The sequence below is a fragment of the Passer domesticus genome, chromosome 1, assembly GCF_036417665.1.
Source record: "Passer domesticus isolate bPasDom1 chromosome 1, bPasDom1.hap1, whole genome shotgun sequence".
NCBI lineage: Eukaryota > Metazoa > Chordata > Aves > Passeriformes > Passeridae > Passer > Passer domesticus.
In genome coordinates, this window is record NC_087474.1 from 136,283,245 (window position 1) to 136,287,402 (window position 4,158).

At 36.4% G+C, this 4,158-nt stretch overlaps 1 long non-coding RNA gene across 1 annotated transcript; it reads right to left on the reverse strand.

Moving 5' to 3' along the window:
* Window positions 1-209: 209 nt before the first annotated feature.
* On the reverse strand, window positions 210-3,939 carry LOC135289715 (uncharacterized). Its single transcript, XR_010352444.1, has 3 exons — window positions 3,748-3,939; window positions 2,705-2,855; window positions 210-834 (listed from the first exon to the last, which is right to left on the reverse strand). It is a non-coding gene; the product is annotated as an uncharacterized LOC135289715 (long non-coding RNA).
* Window positions 3,940-4,158: the final 219 nt, after the last annotated feature.

A 4,158-nucleotide genomic window follows, 5' to 3' on the forward strand; every position in this document is an offset into this window, starting at 1 on the left:
CAGAAAATTATCAGTTGACCCAGGGTAACCAGTTTAACCAGTTTACTGTATGTCCAACCTGCTGTTACAACAAACAATTATTTATTTATTTATTTATTTATTTATTTATTTATTTTACATCATAGATTCCTGTGTTTCTCTTTGTAGCTTCAGCTCAACTGCAGTGGGCTGGCTGAAAGATCTCCAGAGCAGGTACTGCTCTCCCCAATCTTATTCTTTGGTTCTATGGCAGAAAAAAGATAGAACTCTTTTTCATTTATGATAATACTCCCCTCTGCCTCACTTTTTAATATTCTAAATCACAAAAAATATTTAAATATTTTGGCTGAAATTTAAAATAAAGTATAATCAACCTGAGGAGTCACACAACAAGGAACTTCAGCCCAAGGGAAAGTTTGACTAACTCTTGTCTAATTTTATTTAAATCTTACACAGCGTATCCAGCAAGACTGACAACAGGTGGGGCTAGAAGCCCTCCCAGCAATGTGACAGTGCCTACTTTTGGACAGTTATGGAACAAGAAAAAAATCAATTTTGCAGTACAGATATTAGCTCATCTTTCAGACCCATTTATCTTGCCAAGGAGAATAGCAACCCCATCACCCTCTCCCAAAGTCTGTTACCCTGTGAGTAATGACAGACAGCAAATCAGACACCATTAGGCAGCCAGAAGTGTTTTGTTCAGCAGTAGTTCTCTTCTCTCTGTGAAGCAAAATGATATGCAAATGGAAGTCTGCTGAAAATATCTGCTTTGCTTTGGGGCCTCCTGAGAAGCAGGTAAGCAGCCACACATCCACTTCGCCATAGCATCATCCATTTGGTAAGCAGGAAAAGCTGTCACAGACAGAAAAAAGAAATTATGTCATCAGCAAATATAACACCACCTCAGCACCTGAAAAATGGTATTTCTGACTATGCAGAGCTCCTTCCAGAGGGATATCAGATGAGGTAAAGGATTCTCAGTTCTGAAACAGTACAGAAACCAAAAGTTATGTCCAACCTTGCAAATTCATAACTGTTGGCTTTCTCTACTTGTATTTAATTTTCTCTCTTCTTATAAAGATACTTCTCTTTGAGAAGGATTCAGGTGAGTCCATCAGCCTTTCCCAGCTGGATATGTGATAAAATTAGAGACATAGCTACAGAACTATTTCCTTTCTTAGCGAGACTGTTGCAGACGTTGATTGGTTCTCAGCCCAGGGCAGCCTCCTGCTTGCTTCAGTGTTTGAGCAGGAATAAAAGTGCATACAAAATAGGAGAAGATCATAGGATTTCATTTTATATAAGTCCAGTCTCAAACAATTCAATAGATGCCATTATAGAGATAGTTGAGGCTATTCTGTATATTCAAGTTCAGCACTCGTTGCAGCACTGCACAGGAACTGAGCAGAGTCATAATTAATTTTGTTCCCATTCCACTCCTCTTCCATATCCCTGTGGATAATCTTCCAAGTTCCCTTAGATCTACTAAAGAACAAAGAGCTTTCTAGGTCAGGTGCTGCAATATCTAATGTGTGGAAAATGTCCAAAAAAAGAAACTTGCCTTACAGATTTTCCCACAGAACATGATATATTAGGAGGAAGTTAGCTCAGCATAAGAGCCCAAACATCCTGAACCAGAAGAACTCTTATTCAAAATGTTTCACATAGTGCCAGGATGATGTTGCTACAGACAAGTCCTGCAGTTCCAGGAATAAGCACTTCTGTCCCTTTAATCCTCACGGCTGTGAATCCTTTCAAGAGAGGGCTAGACCATTCTTTTAAAGAGCCAAACTGAACTCTGTTGATTTTTATCATATTCAATATAGACTTAGATAATATATTATTAATAATAGGTGTATAATAAATAATATTTTTAATAGTGAGGTATCCATGGTTTTCCGTTATATAATAGTCTGCTGGTTGTAGCAAACTTCCCAAAAAAAGTGTAACTCTGACTCATTTCTTTCCTGTCCCAAAGGGAATTTCAAGATTCACTTCCACCATTCTGGTAAGTACCTTTAGCGCCCAGACAGAAACTATTCCACAGTCTGAATAAAGCAGAGTCACCAGCTTTCCAACAAAGCTGTGTCAAAAAATGCAGAAGATAATTCAGGATTTATTGGTGCTTTCTGCAGGGGCTCTCCAGGAAAGAGTTATCCAACATTCTCTTGTTCCTTTTGTGACCCAGCTCTATTTCAGGATTTTCTTCCTACAAGATTTCCTTCTTTCTCCCTCTGTTTTCTCTGGGTGTGTGTTGGGGTCTTTGTGGTTTGTCAGGTTTTTTTTAAAAGCTGATAAAAGGCAATGGTTTCTTCCAAGAATTTTTCCACTTAAGCACTGAAACTGTTAAAAATGCAGCTAAACAGATATTGCTAACATGGGAGGGGTCACTTGCACACAGAATAGTGGGAGTTTTCTGACTCACTGTACTAGTTAAAGTATGTCTTAATAGTGCCAATCATCATGCATAATGTGACATGAATTGTGACAGAAAATGTGTAAAAAAGTTGAGAACTTGCTCTTGAATATTGAATAGTATAAAAACAGAATGAAAAATAGTGAAAAGCAATGCAACCAACTCCTTGATAAAGATTTTTTTTCTGCTTTATTCTTAGCTCAAGCTATTATTTGTGTTTATCTTCATAACTGGCTTCTATTCACACACAGGAATCACTAGAATAAAATCTCTGGCTTTTCCTCTGGAGGCCAGAGACTGACTTACTGTAGCTGAGAAGGACTGGAAACTTTTGAGGTTCCAAGTTTCATTCCTCAGAGGACAAATCAATAAAGCTTATTAACTTCCTTTTCAGTCCCTTTGACCAGTCTTATATCCATCCCCCAGAATGTATCTAGTGGAGTTGCAGTAGTAGTTGCTGTGAAGAGAAACTCTTGTAAGAAAACACGTTTACTTCTGCATTTTTTCTACACTGCATAAAAAGAAATTAAATCATCAAAAGAATGTTTTAGTGAATATGAGGCTGGAACATTTTTCACATAGAAATTATTTAATTCCATAGGGATTCCTCACACAAAAAAGACCTGCTGTGGGCGTGAATTAGAGCATTTTATTAATTTTATTATGTTTCTAATTTCTTATTTTTGGAGTTTCTTTTCAGATATCATTACGAAGAGTTGTAGAGACAGTGTAAAAATAATTGAGCAAGGATTAATTTATGTAATTAAGAAACTAAAATTATCTATTATTGTGGTTGCTTTAATTTCTCAATAATTCTTTCAGCAGTTGTTTACTCTGCTAAAATAACTCTGAACTCCCGTAGCTTTTGAAAGATTAAAATTTCAGTCAGCATCAATTAGGGTAGTTCCCCAGAGGCAAAAAGCAGTGCTCATATGTATGTCACTGTAAAGGCTTGAAATAAGGCATCAAATAAAAAAAAAAGCTGAAATCTTCACTATAAGAAACAAGTTGCAATTCCAGTTAGGGTCAATGACTGTAGGTACAGATACCACAAAAGCCAAATTAACTACACTTTCAATATACCTTGTGAGTATGGAAGTCAGAACTAGCATTCTTTTGGGCATAACAGATAAGTTTAAATAATGCAGAAAATGTGAAACGCTATTTGTAGATTTCAGAGATCAGTGCTCTCTTGGAATTTTTAGAGTTGTGGAATTTTAAGAAGCTAAGAAATGGAAATCAACTTTCCTGAGAATTGTTTTGGATTTTGAGTTTAAAACGTATGTACACAATACACAATTCAGAATACTCTCCAAGGTGCTGTGTTTTAGTGGCAAGTGGGCACTCACCAAATTCTTTCACAGAGGTAGCACCTGATAGAAGTAGCATTCCACAGAAATTTTACAGAACTAGCCAGCATGCAAGAAAAGCTAAATAAGGTTCAGCACAGTGTCTGGCTATCTGTGTTTTCACATTTATCATAAGGTTACATCATCTTGCCATGGAGCCATTCATGGAGACTGAAACATTCATACATTATCTGTGATCTCCCTATAAATAGAAATATTAATTAAAAGATGTAATGACATAAGTAGATTGCATTCTAAGCATATTAGTTGAATATGTAATAGTGTTATACGGAAGCAACATATCATCCAGCTGCTCTTGGTCATAATCCACAACATTTTGTACATGATTACATATATTTGCAGTCTGTTAAAAAATAAACAGTGGGTATGGGTTAACAATTTTCCATGTGA